Raw genomic sequence first — 19,763 nt, 5'->3', positions numbered from 1 at the left:
CAGCATCCTGGGAATCGAGCCCTTCGAGCCTTTGTCATCTCTGCACTCAACAGGAGTCTCCTAAATAATAATAATAAAAATAAAATAAAATAAAATAAAAAATAAAAAAAGCAAGGAGTCTCCTTAAGGATTATCTCTCCTCCTCTCCTTCTGCCCCTTGCGTGTTCTCTCTCTCTCAAAATAAATAAATAATAAATAAATAAATAAATCTCAAAAAAAAAGTAAAATTGAAGGGTCAAGGGGAATGTGGATGATAAGATTGCTCATGTCATTGTCACAGAGGGCAACAACACATTCTTCTGTTGTTTTTTTTAAGATTTTATTTATTTATTCATGAGAGACACAGAAAGGCAGAGACACAGGCAGAGGGAGAAGCAAGCTCCATGCAGGAAGCCCGATGTGGGACTCGATCCCGGGTCTCCAGGATCACGCCCCGGCCCGAAGGTGGAGCAAACCACTGGGACACCCAGGCTGCCCCTGTTTTAAAATATCTTAAATCTCTCTCTTTCTGTGTGTGTCTCTCAAAGTAAATGAATAAAATCTTTAAAAAAAAAAAATTTAAAACAAAGATATTTAAAAGTATATAAACAACCACCAGTGGAAGTAAAATCAGACTTTCGTTTTTCAAAATAATGAAGAGGGAGAGGACAAAAGGTAAAACAAAGAAAGTACAACAACAGAGTAAAGTGTAGGGAAAAAATTTAGTGTGCTGTTGTCCAGGAACTACCTGTCTTCCCCCCAATACCCACTTCAAAGCTAGACTCAGTACTTTGTTGATTCACCAAGAACCAAATGCTCTCTGCAGAGCTTTGGCAAGTAATAGATCATAGTGAAGACTTTGGGGGAAGACGGAAGGGAGCTTGCACCACACCCTACACAGCAAAGAACCTAATGCAATTTTTGTTAAGTAAGACACTTCTTTTCACAGCCAAAATCTCTCTTGGGAGAGATGCCTGGGTGGCTCAGTGGTGGAGCATCTGCCTTCAGCTCATGTGTGTAGCTCAGGGCATGATCCCAGGGTCCTGGGACTGAGTCCTGCCCCGGGGTCCCCTCCAGGGAGCCTGCTTCTCCCTCTGCCTATGTCTCTGCCTCTCTTTGTGTATCTCTCATGAATAAATAAAATCTTTTAAAAAACAAAAACAGAAACCTCTTGGGCTCCCAACTCCCAGATTTTATACATTCTCAGCACTGTGTAGCATAAAGGAATGAAATATCAACATAGCTACATGGATAAATCTCAGAAACAGTGTGGTAAGTGAAAGAAGTAAAAAAAAAAAAAAAAAAAAAAAAGTAGCTGCTACATGATTTCAACCATGTAGGAAAATCAAAACTGTAGTGATAGATCAGTGGTCACCTGGGGTTCAGAAAAGGAAGAGAATCCAGTGCAAAGTGCCCAGGAAAATTTCTTAGAGTTATGGTCTCCTCTAAATCTTGGTGGTGGCATTTACAGGATCACATACAAAGTTCACTGAAACTACACAAAATCAGTGAATTATAAAGTATGTGAGTAATACCTCAGGAAAGAAAAGAACTTTTCTTTCTCAGATTACCTAGAAAATAAAACTGTTACATACCAAAATTTGCAGACTATACATAATGCTTTCATTTCTAACAGAAAGCATAAAAATAAGTTAGGCATCAATGTAAGAGTCTGACAAAAAAAAAAAATCAAGAGAAAGTAATTAAAATGGTAAAAGCTTGAAATTCATTTGAAAAAAGAACCAAAAGTAAGTCCAGTTAGTTACCAAACACACACACACACACAAATCTCCTAGTTAACAGAATCATCCAAAACGAGAGAGAGGAAGCACAAAAATACAAAATAAGAACTAAGATTGAAGAAGAACCAATGATTGAAAGCAGACCAAGAACCAAGAAAGTGTGGAAAGTTGTCCAAGATTTACCAACAAAGAAATGCCAACCCTGTCACCTCCAAGAGTGAATTCATTCCTTTCTCTTGCTAATTAGTTTCTTGCAGCAAAATCCCTACTCTGAAACTTGCCAAGACCAGAACAAAAAAAGAAATCTGCACCCCAGGCACTCATAGGAATATTGAAACACACTTCCAACAGTTAAATATTAGCAAATGAAATCCAGCAGTCATTCAAACAATAGCATGTTATTTGTTCAATGGTTTTGTGTTTGGAAATTTATTTTAAGTCATATGTTGATAAATAAAACAAACAACAAAATAGTATTTGATGAAATCCAATATTCATTCATGTTTTTTTAATCTTTAGTAAAATGGTAGAAGATGGGTATTTTCCACCAAATGACCCATAGCACCAAGCTTAATGATACCATCCTGGAAGCTGCCCCAGTTAGATGTGGGAAAAAGCAAGGATAGCTATTGTTCTTTATTCACCATGGTTCTAAAAGCCTGACTCAATCCAATTAAAGAAGAGAATGAAAAGCACAGTCCACAGAGAAGGAGCCCCTAGTGTCATAATTTGTGGATGCTAAGATTGTATTCTTGAAATTTGAAAGCATCAACTGAAACATTTTTTAGAAACAATCGGAAAACTTAGTAAAGTGACAGTTTATGAAATTAACATACAAAAAACAAAGGCTTAGTGCACCTGGGTGGCTCAGTCAGTTAAGCTTCTGCCTTCCGCTGAGGTCATGACCTCAGGGTTCTGGGATGGAGCTCCACATCGGGCTCCCTGCTCAGCGAGGAGTCTGCTTCTCTCTCGCCCACTGCTCCTCCTCCCTCTCTGCCCATGCCCCCTCCCGAATAAATAAATAAAATCTTAAAAAAAAACCCAAGGCTTTTCTATAATTAAACAGAAACCAGTTAAAAAGAAAATGAAGAAATATTGCAATCATGATAGTTATAAAAACAAATATAATTTATAAGAACATACTTTTTTTTTGAAGTATAGTTGACATACAATGTTATATTACTTTTAAATGTACAGCATAGTGACTTGACAATTCTATACATTACATACACAATAACTCCATGATAGGTGTAAATACCATAAGCCTGTGGTTATATAGTCAAACTAAGACAAAGGACACAAGCATATACAATGGGGAAAAGACAGTCTGTTCAATAAGTGGTGTTGGGAAAACTGGACAGCTACATGCAAAAGAATAAAACTGGACCACTTTCTTCTACCATACACAAGAATAGACTCAAAAGGGAGTAAGGACTTAAATATGAGACCTGAAACCATAAAACTCCTAAAAGAAAACCTAGGCACTCATCTCTTGGACATGGGCCTTGGCAATATTTTTTGGATTTGTCTCCTGAGGCAAGAGAAACAAAAGCAAGAAGGAACTCTTGGGACTACATCAAACTAAAAACCTTTTGCACAGTGAAAGAAACCAACAAAACAAAAAAGCAACCTATTGAATGAGAGAAGGTATTTGCAAATGATATATATGGACATATTCTTGATTAGAAATGTACATGATCAGGGAATCTGGATGGCTCAGTTGGTTAAGCAACTGCCTTCCACTTAGGTCATGATCCTAGGGTTCTGGGATCAAGCTCCACAGTGGGGCTCCCTGCTCAGCAGGGGGTCTACTTCTACTTCTCCCTCTGCCCCTCTCCCTTGCTCATGCTCTCATTCTCTCAAATAAATAAAAAAAATATTTTTAAAAAAGAAATGTACATGATCCATATAAAAGTAACTATAAAAAAATCAAAGAAGCATAAATGATTTGAATAAATAATAGCATCAAAAATAATAATAATAACCAACATTTTGTAATTATAGTGTAGGTCCCTATAAGGCTCTACTGGGAGTTGTCGCTGGTAATCCTCCCAGTAACCTGATAAAGCAGGTGTTATAGTTACAAAACTTGGTAACCCCTTAGTGCCCAGGTTCTTGGTCACACCACTTCAAAGAATTAAGAGGTAGATCAGATGAAGAGTGGCAGGCAGCAAAGCAAAGTTTATTGAGCAAGAGTATGAAGTTCCCGGAGAGGAAGTCCTGAGTGAGTTGCCCCCAGAGTGTCTTAGAGGTTTTTATTAGGTCTTTGCAGAACCTTCTTAAGCAATTGGGGTGTTGAGTCCTGCAATCAGGACTTTAGTCACATATCTGTCTACGTGCTGATGTTCTTTTTTTGCTAACATCTGGGGGCTTATGTCTTAACTGCTTCTTGCCCATGATATTGACAAATGCTTTTGTAGTTAATTTGCCTTATTTTAGGACATTTTGCAGAAGTCACTTCTGCAAAGGCTGCAAAGCAGAATGTCAGTGTAGTCCTTTCTAAACTGAAAAACAGGATGTCAGTGCTGTTTTTACTTTAGCTGTCCTGACTCCATATTTCCTTGTTGGGGACCCTAGCCCAAACTACCTAACTGTCCAGCTAACTCCTAACATTATTATTATCTCTGCTTATTGCGGGAAAATGTAACATGGTGAAAAAAAAAGTTGATCCTTCCAATACAAACTGTCTAAAATGCAATCCCAATCAAAACAGCAAGATAATGATTCTGAGTTCCACTGTGAAAATGTAGGCAAGTTACTCATTAGCTCTATGCCTGTTTCTTCACATGCAAAATGGAAAAGTTCTTATAATAAAACATTAAATTAATTAACACATACAAAGTATAACAGCACCTGGCACAGAGTAGGTATGTAACTGTCAGCTCTATTATTATTATTGCCTAGAAGAATATACATGAGAAGAGCCAAGGAAATCCTTGGGGAAGAAATGAGAAGAAGGGCCATATAGGTGGGCCAGCCCTCCTGATATTAAAATATGCTGCAAAGCTACAATATTAATTGTTTAGAAGAAAACAGCATGGAATTGGCAGACTGATGAATACAAAGTACAGAAATAAACTCAAGTTTATTGAGTTAATGAGGATTCAGTACATTATTTAAAGGTGGCACTTCAAAGCAATGAGGAAAATCTGTTATATGAGAAAACCTGTAAGGATGATCTGTTAACCATTTGGAGAAAACAGAGTGAATTCTTAACTCTTTTTCTTTTAATCCAAATTTATTTTACATGAAGCAAAGATTTCAATTTTTAAAGTGTGGACAAAAGCACTATTTTCATCGGTGTACATTTTCTACAAACAAGGAACAGAGAAAGCTTTCCTAAACACCCACATGAATCCTAGAAGTCACAAAGGACATGATAAATAAGTATGACTACATAACAATTTTACATTTCTAAACACTCTACAGATATGTCTGTATTTCCTTAAATGAAATCTTAACAAGATATCTGCAATACAGAGAAGAGGCCAAAAATAACTTGTTAATATACAAAATGTAGGAACAAATCAATTATGAGGAAAATAACTCATTAAAAAATTAGGAAAGTATATGAACAGATTAATTATGGGGGAAAAATACAAATGACCACTAAACATGAAAAGAAGTTCAACCCTCCAAGAATGTAAATTTAAATTACTAATTATACTTTTTGTGTGTTTCCAGATGCCAGAATTTAAGATTGATAAGTAATATTGGCAAGAAGGTAGAAAACCTGTATTCTCCACACCGTTAGTAAGAACACAAATGGATAAATGGATGAACTTTTTTGTTGCGAAATTTGACAATATCTTAAATGTGCCCACTTAGAAGAATTTGTCCAAGAGAAACACTAGCACAAATAGACATGAACAAGGAGGGTTATAGTATAGAAGCATAAGATCAGTTACTATAGTAATTATTTATTACGCTGGAGCAGAAACTGAGGAGTGTCTGGTCCAAACTCTGAGGTCTGTCCCAATACAGGTTGCCAGCACCACATCCTGAACTCTCTGCTCGAGTGTCCCTTAGATCTCCATGGTCAGCTATTGTTTAATGTAGTAACATACAGACTCCTCCAAATTAAGTCCTTCGGGAACTTATGGAGATTGGCCCGGGCTCCCTTCTGAGTACTCCACAACACTTCATTTGGAACACTTAAGACACTTGAGAAACTTCAATGTGCAGACAAGCCATCTGGGGATCTGGCTAAAATGCACATGTTGATATGGCCTGAATGGGCCTGTGATTCCACATTTCTAACCAGCAACGGGGTGATGCTGATTTTGCTGGTCTACGGTCCACAGTTTGAGTAGCAAGGCCATAAAATACACTCCTTTAGTCCGGTTCTTTGCAGACTGAACCTGGTAGGCATCACTCTCTTGACTCCCATTTCCTCTAGCCTGGCTTTGTCATGCCCATTGCATTGAGTTCATAGATCCTTCCCTGGCACCAGATTTCATTGTTTTCACCATCTGTGCTCCTGTAGCACGGGCCAGTAGGAGGTGGCTGCTACTGCTGCAGGTTCCCCTCGAACTTCTCAGCCCAAACTCTGGAAACTTGGAGCTTTGGTGGTGAAAAGAGTTTCCGATTCCAATTTAAGTTTGACTAATTCGTCATTTTTCATCTAGAGAACTGATTCTCTGACCCTGCCTAATCGTGCTCTGTAAAAAAATCCCAAAGCATTTCCTCTTTCATTTTCTTCTCCCTCCCACTTCTTTTTTTTTTTTAAGATTTATTTATTTATTTATTCATAATAGACGGAGAGAGAGAGAGAGAGAGAGGGAGAGAGAGAGAGAGGAGAGAGAGACAGACAGGCAGAGACACAGGCAGAGGGAGAAGCAGGCTCCATGCCGGGAGCCCAAGGCGGGACTCGATCCCAGGACTCCAGGATGGTGCCCTGGGCCAAAGGCAGGCACCAAACTGCTGAGCCACCCAGGGATCCCTCTCTCCCACTTCTTGACTTCACTCACCATCACCCCCTGGGCCACTCACAAGAAATCTGTGCCTTAAAGGCTTCTCTGCTGGGTTTGAATTTCAAATATGAAACCCAAGTTCTTAATGATTTCCTTTCTGGCAGATGGTGTTGCTCCAAGACTACTAAGGGACCAAGCAGAAAAGATGGGAGGGATTGTGTGAGAGAGCTGGGGAGCCCCCATATGAAGAGGAAAATCCCACACCTCCTCAGAATTCACAGGTGGGAGCCAGAATGCAGGGGACCTCCTGGAACTCAGAAGAAGCCAGGGTCCAGAGTTGTTCTTTGGGCAGTTTACCTCAAAACTGGGCATTATTTATGTGACAGGAAACCAGGGCCAGAGATTCTATAGCACCCCAGCTGGGGCTTCCCCAGCAATGGCAGTCCAAAGATCTTGTCTACAGCTTGAGTTATAAACCACGTGGAAGATGGAGAAAGGAGCCTCAGGCAATGAGGAGCTTCTCAAAGCCTCTCTTCCTGCACAATAATTTTATGAGAACTTACACGTCAGGGAGAAAGATATCACTTTCAGGCCACCTCCTGTGCCCCATCTGTGCCTCCTTGGAAAATGGCCACAGGTGAAGGCTCCCCTCTGCAGCAAGGCTGCGAACAGATCTGCAGCATCTAGAGAGGAAAAGTATCCCTGTATAAAGGAGCAGCTCTTTGAAGAAAGGAGAAAGAGCCACAGCTGCTCTTCCCCCTCCACAGAGCCCCTACGCTGCTCATCCCAGCCCCTCATCCCTGCCAGAAGGATCACTTCATTATATCAAAAGACATCTCCCATCACCATAGAAGTGAAACTTTCCAGACACATACTTCAGATCTACACCCAATTTTATGACATAACTTCATCTCTCCAACAGTTTTTTTTTTAAGATTTTATATATTTATTCATTAGAGACACAGAGAGAGGCTGAGACATAGAGGGAGAAGCAGGGTCCCCGCATGGGGCTCCATCCCAAGATGGGATCACACCCTGAGCTGAAAGCAGACCCTCAACCACTGAGCTACTCAGGTGCCCCAACTATGGGTTGTATAAATGTCTCTCTTATCACAAAGGATTTCAAAGAAATTCTGCCTTACAAGCTGTATTGTAGTGTCACTGTGTCAGATATATGGCATATTCTCTGCAATTGGGAAATTTAGGAGGTTCAAGGCTCATGTAATCCCATAGTTTATGGGATTTTAGTTTATACTTTCTGACTATAAACATCTGGACTTATGTTTGCTTCTTCTTTTTTTTTTTTTAAAGATTTTACTTATTTATTCATGAGAGACACAGAGAGAGAGAGAGAGAGAGAGGCAGAAACACAGACAAAGGGAGAAGCAGGCTCTATGCATGTAGCCCCATGTGGGACTCGATCCCAGGACTCCAGAATCACACACTGAGCCGAAAGCAGATACCCAACCGCTGAGCCACCCAGGCGTCCCTTATGTTTGCTTCCTTAATGCATTCTCCACTCAGCAGCTATGGTGTCACCCAGAGGCATACACCACACTATACGTCCTCCCTGCCAAAGGCCGCTCTGGCTGCTGCTCAGTACATGAAACAAACCTCACCTCCAGCACCGGCACCTGCTGCTCCTGTGCCGGCAACACAGATTTCCCAGGTGCCTGGGGGGCTTGCCTCTCGTTTCCTTCTAGTATCTACTCAGACAGGAAGAAGCCATCACTAGAGATGTGAATTTGGGTGTCACCAGCAAAGGGATATTGTTTAAAACCATGGGTCTAGATGAGATGACTGGAAGCAAACAGAGACTTCAGCTGTAGTCCTGGGGCACTCGTCCCCATACCCCAACAGTAGGGAAGCAGAGGCAGCAAGAGAGGGAGAGGAGAGACTAGGAATGTGGGACTCCAGAATCCAAGGGAAGAGCTTTTCTTGAGGAGGACAGAGTGATCATTGTGTCCAGGTAACAACAGCAGCTTGGAAGCACAGATGGGCAAACACAGGCAGAATGAGAGAGAAGACCCCAAAATGACATTTTTGCTAGTTTCCAAAGCAGGTGGGTGAGAAATAAATAATACAAATAACAACCCAAGGAAGCCAAGTCCCAAGCTTGCAATGGGGTAAGTGGTAAGCCTACCCAAATGGCACCTATGAATGCTCAAAAGTCTGAGAAATTGGTGACACCTGGTCTCTCTGGAAGCGGTGATGCAGAAAAAGCCTAAGGCAAAAAAGATTGGTCGAAATTCTAACAAGTGATCAGATCCTCAGATCACCCCAATTCTGTTCAGCCAGGTCACTAGACTTCTACCCTCCCCTACAGATGACCGGACCCTTAATTCCTGAAGAGACTGACTAGAGGTCGGGTGAGGAGATTCCAAACCCCATAGAAAGCAGGGTTGCCACACTGAAAACAAAGGAATCATATGAAGGTGGGCATTCTGGATGCTGACACAGCCTTCACTCAGCCTTGCTGCCCATGCAGTTCTCAGGATGCCAGCTCCCATCCGAACAGGAAGCAGAAAGGTGTCCAGAGCAAAGACTCAGACATCTGAAGCCAACAAGCCCCACTTTCCCATTCAGAGCTTCCAGTCAGCTGCTAAGTGTTCACTCTTAAATGTGTGCAGACAGCAAGATGTCTTAGGAAGGCATCTACCATGAAAGACAAATCCAACACAGACACAAAACAATCAGTGGGGGAGAAACTATGTTAAACTAATATTATCATTCATATCCTTAGGGGATAAGAGAAGAAATATTACCTGTGAAATGATAACAGGATACCATGAACAACATTGGTCCAGAGAACAAAAAGAATACTTAGGAAGTAAAATCATGGCAACAAGACCTCATGAGTCACGAAATTGAAGCAGTGAAAGATAAAAGTTGAGGAAGCCTCCAGAAAGAAGAGTGAAAAACACAAAGAAATGGAAAGCATAGGAGAAAAATAAGAAAAAACCAGCTTAGCAGACCCAGTGTCTGATGAATAGTACTCTATAAAAAAGGACAGAGAAACGAGGGGAAGAAATCATCAAATAAACAATTTAAGCAGATTTTCCAGAACTAAATAATGTGAATTTCCAGACCATGAATACTCAGCACAAAAAAAAAAAAAAACTGACTCACCCCAAAGCACATCATTGTGGAATTTAAGAACACTGGAGACAAAGAGAATGAATATCCTACAAGTGTCCGGAGAGGAGAACAGGGCACCCACAGGAGGCCAGGAATCAGAATGGATTCAGACTTCTCAAAAGCAACACTGGAAGCCAGAAACAAGGAAGTAATGCCTACCAAAAGTCTAAAGGAAAAATATAGTCAACCTAAAATTCTATATCCAATGAAACTAAGAATCAAATTTGAGGTTGGAATACAGACATTTTCAGAAATACAATAACTCAAAACATTTACCTCCAAGATCCTCTATGTTAGGAAACCACTAGTGAATGCAGTTGGGGAAATATAATTAAAAACAGAATCTTGGGCAGCCCCGGTGGCGCAGCAGTTTGGCGCTGCCTGCAGCCCAGGGCATGATCCTGGAGTCCTGGGATGGAGTCCCACAGTCAGGCTCTCTGCATGGAGCTTGCTTCTCCCTCTGCCTGTGTCTCTGCCTCTCTCTCTCTCTCTCTCTGCATCTCTATGAATAAATAAATAAATAAAATCTTTAAAAAAATTTTTTAATCTTAAAAAATAATAATAAAAATAAAAAACAAAAATCTTCTAAAAAAAACAAAAACAAAAACAAAAATCTTCTAGGAAACCCTCTCCACAAAAGTAATACTGAATAAACTTTAAACAGAATGTGATGCACATCACAGTCAATCTGCTGAGAGACTACAAAAACAGAAAAAAAACTTGCCCTTTTATTTAGCCAAAGAGATGGGAGCCATTATATGCATGGTTTCAAGATAAACAATAATTAGTCCTCAAGGAAGAGGACTAATTTGTCACACATAGTTTTTCCTAAATTCACCCGGTAATTGGACTGGTTGTTTATGTTTGCTAATTATAATTAGCTTTATCCAAAGGAAAAACAAACTTGTTCTATCTTTGTGACAGGAAGTCTTTTTACAACTTGGAATGAGGGTCGTCCCCTCCCACAGAAACTGGGAGATAGGAATGTTCTCTCCCTTGATAGTTTCATTTCAAAGAGATGGCTCCTAGATCCTTGATAAGAGACATTCCTGGGTCAGAAAGCTGGCAAGAGGTTTTTTTCCTTCTGATAAGGTTTACATACATATCCTAGAAAGAACTAAAGTTTTCTAAGGTAAATGCTCCAAGAAAAGTGAAAGGAGGAATTCTTTTACTTTCAACAAGGAGAATTAAGCCTTTATTTTTAATTTATTTTTTATTCAAGTATAGTTAACATACAGTGCTATGTCAGTTTCAGGTGTATAATACTCAACAATTGTATACATTTCTCAGTGCTCTTCAAGATAAGTGTATTCTTGGGGCACCTGGGTGACTCAGTCATTTAAGGGTCCAACTGTTGATTTCCATTCTGGTCATGATTTCAAGGTCATGAGATCAAGTCCCACATCTTCAGGGCAGGAGCCCACTTAAGGTAAGATTTTCTCTCTCCCTCTCCCTCTGGCCCTCCCTTCACTGCTCACAGGCTCTCATTCTCTCTCAAAAAAAAAAAAAAAAAATGTATTCTTAATCCTCTTTATCTATTTCACCTTTTAAGTCTTTATCTTTTTTTTTTTAGATTTTATTTATTTATTTATTTATTATTTATTTATTTATTCATGACAGAGAGAGAGAGGCAGAGACACAGACAGAGGGAGAAGCAGGCTCCATGCAGGGAGCCTGATATGGAACTTGATCCCAGGATCACACCCTGGGCTGAAGGCAGCACTAAACCACTGAGCCACCAGGGCTGTTCTAAGCCTTTATCTTCTAAATAAAGCTTTTAAACCTCTATTTTTAATTTTTATTTGTCTTTATAGTGTATTCCACCACAATGAGAAAGTAAATCAAGGAAGAGAAAGACAAGGGTCACCCAAAAGAGGAGATCAACCATGGGAGAGGCTAAGGTAATCCTCAGGATGGTGGAAGAGGAAGATTCAGGATGACGGCTGTGCAGACAGAAGCCATGAGAAAACTTTGGGAGAGTCTTTTTCAGGAAAAAGGAAATTATGCGTTCCAGATGCATCTGAATGCACTGAGAGATTTAAAGAACTGGAGAAGAGTTTGGGGCTGGATTCATGGTAATACAAGAAATATTTAGCAAATAATACATAATTATTAACTCTAGGAAGACAAATAGTTGGATAGGAAAGGAAAAATAATCATAGTTTAGTACATGGCTCCTTTGTGAGTAAAATTTTCAGATCACGGCACTTCAAAAAATTGATCTATGTAAAATTACAATATATCTCTCCTGGAATGATGGGGTGAGGACAGGAAGAGTAAGGCTGAATGTGGGAGATTGGAAAGGCAAGGAGACATAAATTTTCATTTTCTATAATAGGATGTCAGAGGTAATATTTACAATTGAAAAATCAAGGAGTGGCAATGGAAGCATGTTATTGGGAATACAGAGATAATACCAAACATAATATCTAAAGGAGATGAAAGTATTTGCTTCTAAAAAAAAAAAGAAGCTGGAGATCTGCTCATCTCCTCAAAAATACTGCGCAATTATTTGATTGCATAAACTAGTATGCATATTTTGGTCAAAATGGGAAGTCAAATTATAAGCAAAATAATTCAGAATTTATTAAGTTGGCCACTGCATTCCCAAGGATTGGAGAGGAATAAATATGATCCTTATCTTTGTGGAGTACAGAATGAAAAAGAAAAAACTTATAACACGGTATGATAAAAATGCTGTACTAAAAGTATTTTTTTTTTTTAAGTTTACTAGGTATTTGAAGACACTGGCGACATTTTGTTTGCATCTCCATTATCCTGTGTAGTGCCTGGCAGGCGGGGGTATGTTGGGGACAGGTGAACAAATGAAGATATATACACATGCATGTTGCACTAGAAACAGAAAACAGAATATTTTCCTATATTTATATGGAGGAGGAAAACAAATCCAGGAAGACTTTATGGCAGATGTGATATTTGAATATGGAACTGGAAGTATACTAAGAATTTCTCCAGGTGGGCAAAGATGGGGAGAATATGCAAAGCAGGGAGAACGATTTATATAAAAAAGATGAGCGAGTAGCATGATATCAGTTAGTGTATCAACAATAATGCTGCATAACAAACCACCCAAAGCTCAGTGGCACCCAACACTATATATATTTTTACTCATAGAGTTGCACATCAGCTGAGATTGGACTGGCAGGCTGAGTTTTTAACAGGTTCAGATCTTACCTGCAGTAAAGTCCAAAAGTGTTTCATCCCCTTTGGACCAAGAACTGTGATATATGAGGCAGGCTCTTCTTGCGACAGAGACGGGAGAGCAAGAAGACAAGCACATTTCAAGTCTCTAGACATACCGTATCCACTAATAGAAACATTGGCTAGAATAATTTACATGAACAAGCCCAGCATCAATGGGTTGGAGAATTATATTCCTCCTCCACTGGAGGTTGCTGAAAGTGATTCCTGAATAAAAGTCTAGATTTACAAGTGTTGGGCAATAGCCATAAATGCATATAACTTTTGGAGACTTTCTATTTGCATTTCCCTCAAGAGTAAAAGTTACTCAACCAGAATGAGCCACATGGAGCTACTGAACATTTACAATGTGTGGCAGGTGTGATGGAGGAACTGAATTTTAGTTTTATTTAATTTGTACTCATTTAAATGTCATGTGGCTTATAGCTACCAGATGGAACATGCAGCTGTAAACACCACAGTTAAAGCTGATATTTTGATCTGAGGATTTGTTTTACGAAGTCATGTCCGAAATTGTCATCTTCTGCACATATATTTTTTGTTCTGTCATGAATTTTAGGATTCACTTTTACTATGTACTTGTTCTTTGTGAAGATTGGAAAAGACCTTGAGGGCTACGTGGGCCAAATTAATTCAATTCCTGAGCAAAAACTGCCTCCCTGACCACCTCCAGACCTTCTTGCCAATGTGTGTCTCTGGGAGAAGAAAAGCTAGGAGAGGATGTGGACCAATCAAAATAAATCCAGCAACATCATTAGAAAAATAACACAAAAAATATAAGAATAAAAGAAAAAATTCCAAGTGGATCCCTCTTATGATGGTCATCAGAGGGTCACACAGGAAAATTATTTCTCATCTGAATAATCTTGTGTTTTTGCCACATACAATTTACATTTACAAATTCCACAAATATTATCATTTCTGGGAAGGAATAGAACAATGCTGGCCAATAAACGGAAAGGCAGCATGCGTAAGAATCCTTCCATACCACTGTTTCAGGACCAAAGTCTAAGAAAGGAGAAAAATACTAATAAGAATGTAGATTTCCTTCTCTTTCTAATTTCTTAGTCTCTATTCTTTAAAGGAAAAAGAGATGGAGCAGAAATTGAGAAGATTGTGCAACAGAATTTCCATACCGGATACACACCGAGTTTCTTACAAATAAAGACCACATTGAAGAAGGAAACATTACACGGGCAAAGTGTATTTCACAAAAAGGAAAAGGAATTTCAAAGAGAAAGAAGACAGTCTCTAACAGAGTTCTGATCAGAAAAATAACTCTGGAATTTCTATAGTTTCCATTCTGCTTTCTATCATAATTCCATATAACTCTCCGGCTCATTTAGAAGGGAAAATATCTAGACTATTCCAGGCTGAATACAATATTCACAAGGATTACCAGAAACACAGGATGTAAAATCAGTAATAGCAGTAGCTGGGTTCCTCATACAAATAAGAAAAAGAGACCAAGAAACCAATAGGCAATAATTTAGAAGTTTGTTAGGAAATGTGTCCTCTTTACTTTGTCCCTTGAGGCTCTTTGCAAAAGCCAAGATTCCACATCTTAATGTTGCAGCAATCAACAAGCTTTCATCCTTAATTAAAACAATTAAATGCCATTTTCACTTATCAAATTGGCAATCATTGGGGGAAAAATGTAATACCATGCTGGGGAATTTAGAACCCCCTTTTCTACGAGTGTAAAGTGGTACAACTACTCTGGCTGCATGCTTCAGAAGCTTAAAAATGTGCTTATCCTTTCCGCAGGATCTATCCCTGGCAACTTACTTAGCTGCAAGGATGTTCTTCCCAGCAATATAATAGAGTGCTATGCAAAAATGGTACTGCATCCTATATTGGGTTTCTTTGTTTTTCAGGATTGTATTTATTTATTGGAGATAGAAAGAACACATGAGCTGGAGGGAGGGGGAGAGAGAATCTGAAGCAGACATCATGCTGAGTTACAGAGCCCAATGCAAGGCTTTATCTCACCACCTGGAGATCATGAGGTCATGATGGGAAACCAAGAGCTGGTTGCTTAACTGATTGAGTCACCCAGGCGCCCCGCATAATGGGGTGAGAAGGGAAAGGTGGGTTACCAGTAAAAATTATGATTGTATTTGTGTAAGTAAAAATTATATGTACACTAAAAGTAATATGAAAGGGGTAGAATTATTAACAGTTTTATTTTCTGTATACCTACATTTTCTATACAAAATTCTAGTTTTTGTACATATGATATTTTGAGAACATTGCTTTCGCAAGAAAATTTTAATACATATTTATGATCATAAAAAAGGAAAAGGGGGGAACTGATTGATTTAGAAGATCTAATTATCTTTACTAAAGGATCCAGGAACGGAACAGCATCCCACCTAGTAAGCAGAGGGGAGCTCCCGGGGCTTGCTAGATGTTTTAAATGCTGCTGCCTGAGGCCCAGGTACCTCCTGTGTGGCTGTTCTCATCTACTGTTTCATTATAACAAACCACCTTTGCTGGAGCCATGCTGAGTGGGCTGCTTTCCTTGTTCTCTAAGACTGTATCACCCAGAGGTACTGGCCACAGAGTAAACCATGTGTCGTAGTATTCCAGCATCATCACCTCCATCCACAAAGTCTTTAAGACTTGTGGAAATAAACATAAATTCTCAACATCTGGAATGGTCGCGAGCATCTTATATTCTTTGCACGAGAGGGTTAAGCGAGGCCTCCTGTCATCTCAGACAGACCATTGCCAAGAAGACGGATGTTTAGAATTGGATTTGAGCCACAGGGATGACAACATTCCCCTGCACTCATTTCTACCTCCCCAAGATATAATTTAAGTAGGTCTGGAGACCTGACTGCCTTTAATGCACATGAGGGTTGCTGACTCCCCCTTTAACTTTGGACCTCTGAGCCCTCCCGGGCTCACTCCACATTTTTCCACTCAAGATTCTTCTCCCCTAGCAGAAAACTCAGAAACAAAAAAGGAACAAGTATAAATCAGACTGGTCAGAGTAGTTCTTCAGATCGCTTCAAATGGCAGCATTTCCAATCCTGGTTGGTCCTTTTTACTTTATTCAATGGAAAAAAAGAACAAACCCTCTTGAGTATGAGTTTTGACAAAACCTCCAAGCATTTTTACAATCAGATTATTTATTTTGCACTTCAATTTTGCTTCCACATCATGCCATGATCTGTTTACGTGTGTGTGTGTGTTTCAAATGTCACTGCTTAAGAATTTTCTGGCATTTTCCAGGGTTGCCCCAAGCAAGCAATTGTGTTAGCAAGAGTGAGATGGAAAAGGAAAGAATTACAGGACAGCAAAACAGAAGTGAAGTGAGCCAAGTTTTCCCGAAGTACACTCCAAAAGAGAAGTGGGCCAGTCAAGAGATACAAAGGCCACAAAAACTCCAGGGCGAGGGCTTATATCAATTTTTTCTTTTAGGTGGGTCCTAGGGTTGCAATATCTGAGTGTGTTTGGCCTGGATTATGGAATAATTAGCCAACTACCCATATCCTTTCCCAAGATGCCTTCAAGATATCTCAAGATTATTTCTATTCTAGAGACACAGTTCAGATGAGGACAAGGGACTGCTTTCTGCAAAAGTGCAGCAAACACAAGAAATTTAACTCTTCCTCTGCCTGGATGTTGTGACCACAGACTGACTGCTAAATGGGTGGGGTTGGGTGGTCCCTCAGTTGAGGCTCCTTGTCAGGACGTCTAAGGTCCATCCGCCTATCACTCATGCCTAGCTCCCTGCCTGAAAATTACAACTGACATAAAGCCAACCCTGGTCTCAGTTCTGTCTTAGCATAAAGCACCATTCAAAGAAATAACAGTCCATCAGAAAACTAAAACAGTTAAAATCTGTATATGCCTCTCAAAAAAATAGCACAGGACAAGTACACGAAGTTTCTGAAACCAAGAGAGAGAATATAATCTGGGCTAGGGTCTGATGGTGCAGACTTAGAATATTAATGAACAAGGCACCACTGGAAATCATGCCATGGGCTTTCAGGAAAAGCACATGTGGTCAGTGCAGCAGGCCTGGAAGCTGAATCTGGCTGGAAATACTCAAAGGAAAAAGAGAAGATTCCAGCTAAGGGAGAAGGCACAAAGGCAGGGCTGCTGAAGACTGGTCTAGCTGCGGGGACCACTATGACGTGAATGGTGCTTGCAGATGTGCTGTGCAAACCAACATCTGAGAATATGGATCTCCAAATGCATGAGGGAGTGACTTGCCTTACAAAATGAGTGTTTGAAAAGTTCATATCTTTTTGACGTGTTTTTACACTTTTGTTCCCCAAATCAAATTACAGGCAAATTTTCAGGAACCTATCAAAAGCAAGGTCCATTCACAATGTACTTGAGAATAACCTCAAGGGTAATTATAGCATAAACAAATCATGTTTGTGTTAGCAGAGATAGGAGAAGAGAACTCAAGGGGAAATTTGCTTTCTTTATAAATGCTGCTGGGTTTTTTTGTTTTTTTTTTTCATCTTTTCACCCATCTTCCCACCCACCTCCCCTCTGGGGACTATCAATCTGTTCTCTGAAGTTAAGAGTCTGTTTCTTGGTTTGTCTCTATTTCCCCCTTTGCTCATTTGTTTCTTAAATTCCACATATGAGCGAAATCATATGATACTTGTCTTTCTCTGACTTATTTTACTTGACATTCTACTCTCTAGCACCATCCATGTTGTTGCAAATGGCAAGATACATTCTTTTTTTTACAGCTGAACAATATTTTATTGTATAAAAAATGTTTTATATATTTAATTATATATATTATATATATATATATATAAATACACATACATACCACATCTTCCTTATCCATTCATCAATCAATGGACACTTAGTCTGCTTCCCTATCTTAGCTATTGTAAACAATGCTGCTATAAACACAGGGGTGCGTGTGTCCCCTTCAGTTTCTGTTTTTGTATCTTTTGGGTAAATAAATACCCAGTGGTGTGACTAGTGGATCTTATGACAGTTTTATTTTTAACTTTTTGAGGAACCTCCAGACTGTTTCCACATTGGTTGCACTAGTTTGCATTCCCACCAACAGTGCAGGAGGGTCCCTTTTTCTCCACATTCTCACCAACATATGATCATATAGTTCCTATTCTTTCTCTTACTGATGTGATGTATCATGTTGGCTGATTTGTGAATATTGAACCACACTTGCAACTCAGGAATAAATCCCATTTGATCACGTGAATGATTTTTTTTTAATGTGTTGTTGGATTCTGTTTGCTAGTGCTTGGTAGAGGATTTTTGCATCTATGTTCATCAGAGATATTGGCCTGTAGTTCTGGGGTTTTTTTGTTGTTGTTGTTGTTGTTTTTCTGTTTTTATGTTTTTTTGTTTTTGTTTTTGTTTTTTGTAGTTCTGGTTTTTACTGTGTCTTTATCTGGTTTTGGTGTCAGGGTAATTCTGGCCTCATAAAATGAATTTGGAGGTTTTCTTTCCTTTTCTATTTTTTTGGAATAGTTTAAGAATAGGTATTAACTCTTCCCTAAATGTTTGGTAAAACTCACCTGTGAAGTCATATTGCCCCAGATTTTTGTTTGTTGGCATTTTTTTTTTATTATAGATTCAATTTCTTTGCTGATAGTCAGTCTGTTTAAATTTCTTATTTATTCCTGTTTCAGTTTTGGTAGCTTATATGTTTCTAGAAATTTATCCATTTCTTCTAGGCTGTCCAATTTGTTGGCATATAGTTTTTCATAATATTCTCTTCTAATTGTTTGTATATTTGTGGTGTTGGCTGTTATTCCTCTTCTCTCATTTGTGATTTTATTTATTTGGGTCCTTTCTCTTTTTTTCTTGATAAGTCTGGCTAAGGTTTGTCAAAATGATTGATTTTCTTCAAAGAACCAGATCCTGGTTTCATTGATCTATTCTACTGTTGTTTTTTTTTTTGTTGTTGTTTTTTTTTAGTTTCTTTATTATTTATTTCTGCTCTAATATTTATTATTTCCTTCCTTCTGCTGGTTTTAGGTTTTGTTTGTTGTTCTTTTTCTAGATCCTTCAGGTGTAAGGTCAGGTTTATTTGAGATTTTTCTTGCTTCTTGAAGTAGCTCTGTCTTGCTTGCTATAAACTTCCCTCTTTAGAACAGTTGTTGCTGTATCCCAAAGACTTTGTACCGTTGTGTTTTCATTTTCATTTGTTTTCATGTATTTTTTAATTTCCTCTTTGATTTCTTAGTTAACCCATTCATTGTTTCACAGCATATTACTTAACCTCCAGGTATGTGTAGTCTTTCCAGATTTTTTTCTTGTGATTGACTTCAAGTTTCATAGCGTTGTGGTCAGAAAAGATGCATGGTATGATTTTGATCTTTCCGAATTTGTTGAGGCCAGTTTTGTGGTTTAACAGGTGATCTATTCTGGAGAATGTCCTATGTGCATTTGAAAAGAATGTATTCTGCTGTTTTAGGATGGGATATTCTGAATATATCTGTTAAATCCATCTTGTCCAGTATGTCATTCAAAGCCATTATTTCCTTGTTGGTTATCTGTATGGACTATATGTTCATTGATGTAGGTGGGCATTAAAGTCCCCTACTATTATTGCATTATTATTAGTTCCTTTATATTTGTTATTAACTATTTTATGTATTTGGGTGGTCCCATGTTGGGTGCATAAATATTTACAATTGTTATATCTTATTATCGGTTTGTCCCCTTTATTATTATACAGTCTCTTGTGACAGTCTTTGTTTGTTTTTTAAGATTTTATTTATTTATGAGAGACACATTGAGAGAGAGAAAGAGA

At 38.9% G+C, this 19,763-nt stretch overlaps 1 long non-coding RNA gene across 3 annotated transcripts in view; it reads left to right on the top strand.

Annotated features, from left to right (window-relative positions):
• Positions 1–19,763, top strand: part of LOC112673644 (uncharacterized) — a 27,646-nt gene extending 7,883 nt beyond the window's left edge. Inside the window, exons 2-4 of one of the 3 annotated variants that reach the window (XR_007405574.1) lie at positions 11,587–11,847; positions 14,872–15,084; positions 16,235–19,763. This is a non-coding gene — a long non-coding RNA (uncharacterized LOC112673644). Of the gene's footprint in view, positions 1–11,586; positions 11,848–12,498; positions 14,181–14,871; positions 15,085–16,234 lie in introns of those variants that run through there. The other 2 variants (XR_003144958.3, XR_004809215.2) reach the window with 2 other exon arrangements.

This window comes from Canis lupus, chromosome 24 (assembly GCF_003254725.2).
Source record: "Canis lupus dingo isolate Sandy chromosome 24, ASM325472v2, whole genome shotgun sequence".
NCBI lineage: Eukaryota > Metazoa > Chordata > Mammalia > Carnivora > Canidae > Canis > Canis lupus.
This window is presented reverse-complemented; position numbering and strand designations above follow the sequence as displayed.